This window comes from Cydia splendana, chromosome 5 (genome assembly GCF_910591565.1).
Source record: "Cydia splendana chromosome 5, ilCydSple1.2, whole genome shotgun sequence".
In the NCBI taxonomy this organism is placed as follows: Eukaryota; Metazoa; Arthropoda; class Insecta; order Lepidoptera; family Tortricidae; genus Cydia; species Cydia splendana.
Window position 1 is genome coordinate 5,616,650 of NC_085964.1, and position 12,686 is coordinate 5,629,335.

Genomic DNA, 12,686 nt, shown 5'->3' on the forward strand with positions numbered 1-12,686 from the left:
ACTGCATTTAAAGTTATGTCAACTACAAAATTTAACACATTAACAACATGTCTTAATGTAAAAAACTATCTAGCGCAACCATTTTTCAAACCACGAACTGTTCATCGTGATGAGACCAATAAATCTTAGGTTGTTTAGATGAGATGCAATCGAGGCCACACAATCACACAACATAGATGTAGCGAATGAAACTATTAAACATTCGTAGACACTTACAAAAGAAACCCTTCAAAACTAGGTCATGCCTCTACTCTGTGAACTACGTGGCTATCCATTGATCAGATGAGACAGTTACAGCAAACCCACTAAAATATAAACGACGATCTTACGTCTCTTAGCAGAAGGTTTACAATTGTTTGACCAGATACAACTTGGCTGGTATTCCTATACAAATATCTTGATAGCTGACGCCATCTCTTGAATAATAAACGTAGAGACTATCACGAGAGCAGTGCTAGATGAACTTATCTTATCTGCCATCCTTGGCTGCCACATTGTCCTCAACTATGTGATGAAATCACTTAATCGCTTTGAGTTCCAGTTTTTTTTTGCTCTAACTATCATAGATAGTTTTGATAATGTAATTGTTTTAACAGCTTTACTACCTAACACTTAATAAAGTTTTCTGACAGAGAAATATTAATAAACAGAAATAAATTGATGTATCTGATTGATAAGTACGAGTACATATTGATTCGATTAGGATTGTGAAAGTCCGCTAAGCGAGCCAAGTATGGAATAGATATTGGAACCAGATGTACGTAGTAAGCACTTGTTCAATCCACTTTTAGAATAGCAAGAAAGATTCTAGGTAAAAATGTTTCACATTGCATTGAGGAGGAACTGGCTATCCGCATGCCACATGATTTTGTAATATTTATGATTTAATAAGATTAAGTTTTAATCATTGGTTTTTTTTTTTGACAAAAATAATAGGTAACAATCAGGCCGATAATAGTCATTAATCTTATTTAACTTAATTAATTAGGTAGGTACGTAACTAATTTAACAGTAATTGCTTACTTGAAGAAGTCCAGATCTTAGTTACTTATTAGGACCAACCACGCCACGCCGGAACAACGTGTGTGCAATAGAATAGGATTTTGCCTTCCTGTCCTACCCTTTGTCACAATAACAGCTAACCGGTGTAGCCGATATCTTTATATTTTATCACAATTTGTATGGGAGCGAGTTCCAATCCGTCAACTAGAAGGTAAAAGTTAGGTGCCGCAAAACTTCGAAATTGGAAAATCTCTGCTGTCGGTTTAATGAAGGTGACAGAGATGAAGACACACTTATTTGTAGATAATGGCATGACTTTCAATTGCATAGAATTTCCTATTCTGCGGCGCAGCTATGTGTTTACCGCCGTGACCCTCCACCTGCCGGTCGCGGCTCAATGAGGCTTCCGTCCGGTTCACGCCCACCGTGCCCTTTGGTACAATACCCTTTCATTTCTAATGTTGAAGACATCCAATCGATACAATCCAATAAAGTGGCCTTATGGGTTTTTAGCACCTAATACGTATCTAGTAGGAACTTAAAATTTTACACAAACTGCATTGGCTTTTTTTTACCCGCCCCTGGAAGTTTGAATCCTTATTATTAGGTACCTAATACGTATGTTTCTCCATAGTATTAAAGTATTACTACATCTGATCTGGTTTTAACCTTTTCGACGCCATGTCAAACACAAAAGCTGTCACGCGGACGCCACGTCACCGAAGTGTCAAAACTGAAATTGAATTTATGCATATGCACGTAGGTCTATGTTGCTCTGTGGTCTGTGACCGATTAATCAGTCTTTGGCGTTGAACCTGCGGTGCGGATATATCGGTCATTGGCGTCCAAAAGGTTAATGAATCAGGATTCCTTTTTATGGTCTGGATTACTAAGACATAAAAAGAAGGAGGTCCTATCTATGCACAATAAGTTTTCAATGTCTATTTACCTATTTAAAACGCTACATTGTGCTTCTATGACAGGTAAACAGCTCATCAGAAAATTCAATGTAATTGTTATGTGGCCATTGAGTATAAAATGAAGCGCACTTATATTTTGGACATTGATTATATTATACTTATACACACACACCTTACCATTCCTTACCCGACCATAATAAAATGGGTAGGTATTTGAATAAAGGTTGACCCCTGCGTTTGCGCAGGGCAACGACACGCCTCAACGACGATCGATTATTTTATTACGAGCGAGTCAGCTGTTCCACGACTTATTGGAACTAACGGTAAAAAATAAGGAAAAATGTTAAGTGTCGGTATAAATGCGACCGCAAATGAAGATCCCATAGGTAGGTATCCCATAGTTTAAAGTTCCTATGCCAAATTTATTTTTAAGGGTGGCCGCGTGATTTTGTTCATATTATAGTAACGCATTTGTAAAGCATCAGACATGAGCGTGTTTGATAAGTAGTTTGACTAGTGCGTAATTCATAGCAAGTGCAGAAACAGCAGCATTCTATCACGTCGCGAGTGCCTCCACTTCCTGGCTGCTTACTGAACACACCCGCTCATACGTTTAGTACCTTTTAAAACTGATCGTTATTATTAATACAGCTTATCCTAGGATTTCAAATTGCCTATACATATGTACTTACATACAAGGTAGCTAAAAAATAGGTAACTACATTCCCGTTGCCAGGGAGGTTTTGGGATTATACTGAGCAACTTTTACTATGGGACCAACCCCGAAATCACGAAAAAAAATTTACCCTCCCATAGAAAATGGACCAGCCAAATATATAGCCAGGTATATATACATATATTACATATGTGTCAATTAATTATTAAATAAAATTGTCTTTGCAAGCTATAGTGACAGACAAATAGTATGTATAGTTTCAATACAAAAATCTAAATCTCCTGAACAATGCCAATTAGGTAAATTTATCTGAGAAAGAACTAGATAAATCGACTTAATTACTTAATCTACCTTGTCTGTGATCGTGAATAATTGTACCTGCGAGATATGATGTCAATACCATTCTAATCTCTTCCATTCTTCCTTCGCCCGCTGTGAACTGTAGGTAGTATGATATATGTATAATAGATAATGTCTGTGCGTATAATAATGACCCCCTGACGAAGAAGTAATTAATAAGTAATGTGTAGAGTCAATGAATACAATATTTTTTTTGTAAATAAATGGACTTTATTTGAAACAAAGCACCTCTATATTTGTTTGTGCCTTTTTATTAGCAGATTTGTACAAGTACCTTACAATACATTACAATTATCGTAGCTGTGTTCCTGCCATTAGCTATTTTCGACTTCGACAATATTTGATTCATAATTAATTTAGAATTCCTCATGAACTAGTAAGTATAGTAATAAGTAGATACCTATTGCGTACAACAGCCGGTACATAGAGAAAATTTATTATGTAATCATTACAATACACGAGAATGTAACAAATCGATGCGTACCTACATCGTTGATAAGGCTTCTTGCATTGACCCCACTGTAAGAATATGAGCAGAGCCGTAAGTAGATTAGTTGGTAGTTACTTTGCTTTTGCAAAATGCTTCCAATAGTTACTACACGTAGTTTTAAATTAAGTATTTGGAGATACGATACCTAATTGAAAAATTTTGAATAAATACAAAAAATCTAACTACTTACCCAAGTAGTTTACATAGGTTTAATTCTTGATAAAATTACCTTCCCCTTTGTTCTGTTTAACCGGTAGAACAAATCTCCTGGATCCAGGATATTAGGGCTCAAAATCAGAACATTATTGTACAAGCATTAGCCTCCCAAGTCCCAGAAGTTTAGTTTAGCTTTTGAATTTGGAATCTTGTCTTATTTAATAAAAGTTTATAAGTATTAAGTTTTGGGAAAAGGTCTTTAAAAAGGCCTTTGGGACTCAGGAAGATAGAATAAAAATAAAGGATCATTTGGGCACGAGTATGCCTGTCAGTGGAAGTGTCAAACTTATCACACGTAATAGCTGCATAGGTATTATTGCAAGCAACAACGAATTTATTGCACCTTTCAGAAGTTTCTATTGGGGGACTAGAAATTTTAGAAAGTGCGACCTTCGCGACGTGACTACCTCTTCCCCTAATAGCATTTTCTTGTAGGGATTTTGTTGGGCCTTTGTTTACGTATTAGTTGGGCAACCGTTATATTTGGCCGTACGATTTGCTGGAGGGCCCTCGACAAAGGCCCTCCCGAAGATTCCCAACAGAGGGCCATAAGAGTAATTTTTTCGTTGGGCCTATTTAAATAAATCATACAATTATTCAACGGTGGTGGTTTTGGTTGGGCCGTGGTTGGGCCTATACACATTTGTTTGATGGTTGGTTAATTGTTACATTTGGCCGTACGATTTGCTGGAGGGCCCTCGACAAAGGCCCTCCCGAAGATTCCCAACAGAGGGCCATTAGAGTAATTTTTTCGTTGGGCCTATTTAAATAAATCATACAATTATTCAACGGTGGTGGTTTTGGTTGGGCCGTGGTTGGGCCTATACACATTTGTTTGATGGTTGGTTAATTGTTACATTTGGCCGTATGGCTTGCTGTAGGGCCAACTGCAAAAAAATAAAAAAGGGCAATTTTTTCGTTGTGCTTCTGTTTGCAAATTCAACAATTACCCAACGGCAACCAGGTAGGTCGGTAGGTAGTCGTGCACCAGGTTGAAGGCCCAACACAGCTTGTCCCACAAAGGGCCAACATTGTAACTTTAACGTTGGGCCTTGTGTAGGATTCTTACAATACTACCGTAGGTAAATAGTTGTGTAATTTATAGTGTGCCTACAGTCTAATTATGTAATGGGCTTTTGTTTACGAGTCCTACAGTTACCCTACGTTAAGTAAGTGGTTGTGTAATACGACGTTGGGCCTTTGCTGATAAATATTACAATTACACTACGGTAGGCATTGGTTGTATCCACATGAAGGCCCTAGGCTAGGCAGCAGTTGTTGTTAATCTTCTCTGTATCGTTCCAATTTTAGTATATGTACTGCCGAAGCAAGTACACTTACTATACACTCTAATTTGTATATATACCAACCGCACTTCGAAACTTCGTAAGCGAGATTTTTTAAATTTATGTATAAATTTTATAGTTATAGCTATTAGATTTATAAGTTACTTTTAAAAAATATTATGATTATATCCGGAATAATCGAGAAAATAACTATAACTTCGATGTTTGGAGACAGTAACGCCATCTAGTGACGCCACAAGCAAACTCAACTGGTATTGTTGGGCATCAGTACCACAGCCAATGTTGGTAAATGCGATATTCGTGCTCACTGGGCCAACGAATGTTATCGTTGTTTAGCCACCGGTACCAAAATACACAAAGGCCCATTGATAGGCGTCAGTGCCACAGCCAATGTTGGTAAATACGACATTTGTCATCATTGGGCCATCGGATGATATCTTTGACTAGCCAACGTTACCAAAATACACAAAGGCCCATTGTTGGGCATCCGTGCCACAGCCAATGTTGGTAAATGCGGTATTCGTCACCATTGGGCCAACGAATGTTATCGTTGTTTAGCGAACGGTAGCAAAATACACAAAGGCCCATTGTTGGGCCTCAATGCTACAGCCAATGTTGGTAAATGCGATATTTGTCGTCATTGGGCCATCGCATGATATCGTTGATTAGCCAACGTTACCAAAATAAACAAAGGCCCATTGTTGGGCATCAGTGCCACAGTCAATGTTGGTAAATGCGATATTTGTCATCATTGGGCCATCGGATGATATCGTTGATTAGCCAACGTTACCAAAATACACAAAGGCCTATTGTTGGGCATCAATGCTACAGTCAATGTTGGTAAATACGATATTTGTCGTCATTGGGCCATCGGATGATATCGTTGATTAGCCAACGTAACCAAAATAAACAAAGGCCCATTGTTGGGCATCAGTGCCACAGTCAATGTTGGTAAATGCGATATTTGTCATCATTGGGCCATCGGATGATATCGTTGATTAGCCAACGTTACCAAAATACACAAAGGCCTATTGTTGGGCATCAATGCTACAGTCAATGTTGGTAAATGCGATATTTGTCGTCATTGGGCCATCGGATGATATCGTTGGTTAGCCAACGTTACCAAAATAAACAAAGGCCCGTTGTTGGGCATCAATGCTACAGCCAATGTTGGTAAATGTGATATTTGTCGTCATTGGGCCATCGGATGATATCGTTGATTAGCCAACGTTACCAAAATAAACAAAGGCCCATTGTTGGGCATTAGTGCCACAGCCAATGTTGGTAAATGCGATTTTTGTCATCATTGGGCCATCAGATGATATCGTTGATTAGCCAACGTTACCAAAATACACAAAGGCCCATTGTTGGGCATCAATGCTACAGCCAATGTTGGTAAATGCGATATTTGTCGTCATTGGGCCATCGGATGATATCGTCGATTAGCCAACGTTACCAAAATAAACAAAGGCCCATTGTTGGGTATCAGTGCCACAGCCAATGTTGGTAAATGCGATATTTGTCATCATTGGGCCATCGGATGATATCGTTGATTAGCCAACGTTACCAAAATACACAAAGGCCCATTGTTGGGCATCAATGCTACAGCCAATGTTGGTAAATGCGATATTTGTCGTCATTGGGCCATCGGATGATATCGTCGATTAGCCAACGTTACCAAAATAAACAAAGGCCCATTGTTGGGTATCAGTGCCACAGCCAATGTTAGTAAATGCGATATTTGTCATCATTGGGCCATCGGATGATATCGTTGATTAGCCAACGTTACCAAAATACACAAAGGCCCATTGTTGGGCATCAATGCTACAGCCAATGTTGGTAAATGCGATATTTATCGTCATTGGGCCATCGGATGATATCGTTGATTAGCCAAGGTTACCAAAATAAACAAAGGCCCATTGTTGGGCATTAGTGCCACAGCCAATGTTGGTAAATGCGATTTTTGTCATCATTGGGCCATCAGATGATATCGTTGATTAGCCAACGTTACCAAAATACACAAAGGCCCATTGTTGGGCATCAATGCTACAGCCAATGTTGGTAAATGCGATATTTGTCGTCATTGGGCCATCGGATGATATCGTCGATTAGCCAACGTTACCAAAATAAACAAAGGCCCATTGTTGGGTATCAGTGCCACAGCCAATGTTGGTAAATGCGATATTTGTCATCATTGGGCCATCGGATGATATCGTTGATTAGCCAACGTTACCAAAATACACAAAGGCCCATTGTTGGGCATCAATGCTACAGCCAATGTTGGTAAATGCGATATTTATCGTCATTGGGCCATCGGATGATATCGTCGATTAGCCAACGTTACCAAAATAAACAAAGGCCCATTGTTGGGTATCAGTGCCACAGCCAATGTTGGTAAATGCGATATTTGTCATCATTGGGCCATCGGATGATATCCTTGTCTAGCCAACGTTACCTAAATACACAAAGGCCCATTGTTGGGCATCCGTGCCACAGCCAATGTTGGTTAATGCGGTATTCGTCACCATTGGGCCAACGAATGTTATCGTTGTTTAGCGAACGGTAGCAAAATACACAAAGGCCCATTGTTGGGCATCACTGCCACTGCCAATGTTGGTAAATGCGATATATGTCATCATTGGGCCAACGAATATTATCGTTGTTTAGCCAACGGTACCAAAATACACAAAGGCCCATTGTTGGGCATCTGTGCCACAGCGAATGTTGGTAAATGCGATGGTGGGCCAATACAAAATTAATGTTGGCTACGGAACGAACCTCATCCCAACGTTTTCCCTACCGTTGGCACCGTGGGCCCCAACGAAAATGCTACTAGGGTCATTACTTCATTTAACGAATGGCGTACCTACATATATTATGCAATACATCACACTTGTTAGGGTAAATAATTATCGTCTTACTATATGCTTATTGCGAAACTTTACATAAATAAAAAGCTTGGTTTCTCTTAAAACAAGTTACCTACAGGCAGCCAATATATTGTAACCAGCTGTAGTGTCAGGCAAAGCTTCAAACAGTTCTTATGATTGATTTTGTTACGTGAGCGCCCCCTTCCAAACCAAATAACCATCCATATTTGTCAGACTAAATAAAGCAATTTATTTATAAGACCAAAAGTCGCATTTTTGCAGTTTTCATCCTATTCATTACTTACACTTAGTACTCTCGATGAATTCATTAATAAAAGTACCTAATTTCATAACTTGACGTATCTATATGACAAGCAATGTAATTCCCCACGTTACGGACAGTATCTTATAACGGTTATAGCTATAAGTCTATTATTGATCTCGAAACAATAGGTACCTTAACAAAACACTAAGCACTAGGGCGTATCTATGCGTGCAGCAGGTGGTTCCACTCAAAAACAATAGCATTAATACCCTGACCTAGCACGCGCTGCGACCCTCAGTGAAAGTGCTCATGGATTGTAATTCAAGCCATGGCGTCGGTTTCGCCACGTTTTTAGGACATATTCCGAACGCAAGTGTTTCCTGTGCCCTTTAAAACGCCGCTCAAATGTTAATGGCGGGACGGTCTGAGCTTGTGGCAAAAACGTTACACGCTAGGAATTAACCACATTCGTGTGTGAAATTGAGACGGTCAGTGATCGATAGCACATGAATTAAACAATGTATTTTTACGTCTGTCTGGTTTTATTTTTGTGAGTAATTGTGTTGCGAATGACTTTTATGAAAATCTACAAGTTCTACAACCACAAATCAAACATGACAAGTAAAACAAAATCTATATCATTATAGTTAGCTAAAATTAAGAACATTGCGACGTTTTATACTTAAGTTGATAGCCTATCTATATCCTTAAAACTTTATTTAACTACGGAACTATAACTTGTTAGATTATCTTCCTAACAATTGTCACGATAATGGTATGGTAATCGATAGGCAGTTGATGCTTTTTTTAGAGCGACGTAAACAATGCCGAGGCATTCGACCCCGCATTTAGTTTGCATCTTTTGTTTTGTTTAAACTTTCGCTTTATCACGCTTAAGACTGAGTTAACGATAAGAAAGTAGAAACATCTAAACATTTTACGATTACTAATTGCGCTTCTGCTCATGATGTCCATAAATATATAAATTTAGATAGGTAGGTAATACTTACCTACTTTATCAATTATCAATAACAGCACATTTATTGATGGACGAAAGAAAAATGAGTAGGTTATCATGTACGTAGATATGTTTTATTAATGAAAAACTACGCACTATGATCCAAATCATGTGTACAGTAAAAATATGGGATAACTCTTATGTCAGTGAATTAAGAACTATGGGACATATTTTTGAGTAAGTTGTCACTGTAGACAACTTACTCAAAAATGTCAGTGAATTAAGAACTATGGGACATATTTTTGAGTAAGTTGTCACTGTAGACAACTTACTCAAAAATATGTCCCATAGTTCTTAATTCACTGACATAAGAGTTCATCATCATCATCATCATCTCAGCCATAAGACGTCCACTGCTGAACATAGGCCTCCCCCTTGGACCTCCATACGTGCCGGTTGGAAGCGACCCGCATCCAGCGTCTTCCGGCGACCTTAACAAGATCAAGACATAAGAGTTATGGGACATATTTTTGAGATGATGTGTACACCCATATTTTTACAGTTGACTGTACATATATACTTGTCAGCCTATATGTTCAGTTTTCGTCGGTTTAATTAGCACTATTACTGCAAACATTTAATGCGCGTGGTAATTAAATCCTTTTTAAAAGCATTAAAGCTAAACATACACATTCAACTGTAAATATTTTGAATGGGAATGTCCGGTGCAGACAGAAGTGGTGATTATGTCAGTCATCCGCGTCCATGCTCGCAGCTTGTCATCATCTACACCACGCACGGACGGATCTCTACAGATAAGTAGTAGGTATTTTAAATCTTTCAACAGTTTCCTGTTGTGAAATTTTCTAAATATGTAGGTAATCGATTTTAAAACAACCTAACCTACGAGTATGGGCAATAGCTAACAGCTTGTGAGCATACAATTAATGGTTTTATCACACAGGATAATTTAACAGTAAATGGTAATCGCTTTATGCGAATAAGTAGGTATTATATCATAAATTCATAAAATTTGGCTTTATAACCCTAAGGAGAGAAACCAGATTGCTGTGTATGAGTATGACCCAAAAAAACGTGTTAAAATAAAAATAAAATACACTTAATCCTGGAGCACTTTTTTCTTAGAATTAATGCTACGATTTTGTCCTCCGCATTACCAGATTTGTTTTCAATGCTTAAGTATTGGAAATAATGTCAATTAGAGCATAAACTTAGTTAATGGAGCAAAAATACACAAATTTCCTACCCCCCTTAAATTAATTATCTTAAGCGATTCATCACTTTATTTTTTAGCCTCCGCTTGTTTTTCTACCAATACATTCAGTCAGCATCAAAAGCAGTTAAATGTTTATACCAAAAGAAGTAGATATTATGTATAGGTATTTCTTATTTTCTATATGTAGAAGTTTGTAACTGATACCTTTGCTGATACTTTAGAAGGCGAACTGTAGGGATATACTCGTACCTATCTGCATGTACTATTTGGAAAAGTATTTCAGTGTGGCAGATTCTTTTTGTGCCTTATTTCATCCGCTACTATTCTGACTGTACATAGCTGCCACATCATACCAGTTTTTCGAGCCAAGTCATCATTTATAAGTGATCATTTAGTTTTCAATAAAGATATGTCAAATTATTTAAAGCATAATTGTCTATACAAAAGACTTCAACGACGTCTTCTACTTAAATCATAATGGCTGAAATAAATATAATAAATTAATTCTGCGATGTTTTTAAATGTTGACATCTTATTGCAAAATTTAAAAAAAAAATATTTTAAACCAACAGCCCCAACAGGTATCATATTTATGAAATCTGCATACTTACGCCTCCAGAGCAAATGATGCTCGGGGTCTGGAGCCTGTTTAATTTTTTAACGTCAAAATATACCTACTTAAATCAATTATGAAAATCTAAGAACTGGTTTCCATCTATTTATGTATCCGCTTTGATGTTAAGGATTAATAAAGATACCTATTCTATTAAATTTGATCTTTAAGCCGGTCTAGGGTTTGCACGACGGATCCGAAATGTATGGGAAGATCCGCGGATCATTCATATATATTCATACATTTCGGATAATAATATATCGACGGCTACCGTAAGCCACCGACAGATATCTTAGAGTAATATAGCTAAGCACCACACACGACAACGACACCAAAATATACATCGCTCTTTATCTATAGCACCTTACCTATCATTATTGGTTTTATAGATGTAAACTATGCGCGATGTTCTCACTAAAACATAGGTACCCAATAAAAAATATGATTTATTTAGTATGTAAAACTAACAAACCTACAAGCTTGCGTTCTTAATAGGAATTAACCATACACGAATAAGGTAAATAAATATATAATTTGGAGATTAAAGAATATAAAGAACATAATAGAATGTTCTACTAGGTATAATACTTAACAAAGAAGCAAATAGTTGAGTTAGAGGGTCATCGATAATTTCGAAACATTCGGCGTTCGCACATACGAGTATACCTACCTACGTGACGTACCGCAGCGCGAAGTGCAAACACCGCGTTTTCCTCCAATACAACAATAGTCCGTGGAGACCATGTGTTTACTACTTTCCATGGGAACCGAATCCCATTGTTGACAACGAGAGCGACCAAAACTTAAGCTTTGCATGTAACTGCCTTTCATATACATATTCAAATCAAGACATATAAAAACTGAACTTATGCCTATATTCATATTTAAACGAAGACCAGAAATCGAGTTTTTATTTATTTACAACCGGTTATCAGTCAGACAAGAAGCCGTACATTGGACTAAGAAAATTAACGATTCCAATAAGACTCTTTTACCACTTAGCAATTTAGAACGTAAAGAATTTAACATATTTGCCGTCGCTTAACTTTCTTCCGCAACGGTAAACTAGCGCCTAATTCCATAAAATTTTAACTAACAAATGATTGAGCGCGATAAATTAATTTAGCCGCTTTCTTCGTATTTTACTAAGTAAACGTTAATTATTAGCTGACTAGTGTCAGTCACGCGGAGTAAACGTAAGTGAAGACTAGGTGTTAAGACTGAGTAAACAAGGGCACGGCGACGTGGAACATAAATCTCGCGATCATCTCAAAAGTGGAGCGCTATGCGCGTGCGACTATGGAATTCAAATCAATCAGACCCAACGGTACCGTTAGATAATCGCGTACAGCTTCAGTCACCTGATCACACAAACACAGATAGGTCACAGTGTCACGTAGGTATTTACCGTTAAGATCCGTGAGGGTGGCGGGCTAGGGGCTGCGAGGCATGTCACACACTAGGGTCACGGGCACTTTGTCACTGGCACTGCACGTCACAGATCCTTCGCATGTCGCGCACGGGCCGCGTCGGGAGCGCTCGGCCCAGCCAAATGCGGCAGACCGTGAATCTTAACCTACCTGTGGAGCTTGCGTGTCGCAGCACCCACCGGACCGGGGCGACTGCTTTACCGACCGAGCCTGCCGCCATATTTGATATACACACAACTCATAACACTCTCCTGAGCGATATTCGTCAAGAACATTAAAATTACTCACCTTAATTTAACATTATACTACTAATTACATTTTGAGACCGCTATTTTCAAATCA

General features: G+C 38.2%; 2 protein-coding genes across 2 annotated transcripts in view; both read right to left on the reverse strand.

Annotated features, from left to right (window-relative positions):
• Window positions 1-12,610, reverse strand: part of LOC134790489 (myosin-VIIa) — a 53,568-nt gene extending 40,958 nt beyond the window's left edge. Inside the window, exon 1 of the mRNA XM_063761301.1 lies at window positions 12,323-12,610. The gene's annotated coding sequence lies outside the window, so the exon portion shown is untranslated. The remainder of the gene's footprint in view (window positions 1-12,322) is intronic.
• LOC134790502 (uncharacterized) overlaps window positions 1-12,686 on the reverse strand; it is a 278,176-nt gene that overhangs the window by 123,499 nt on the left and 141,991 nt on the right. The window lies entirely within an intron of this gene.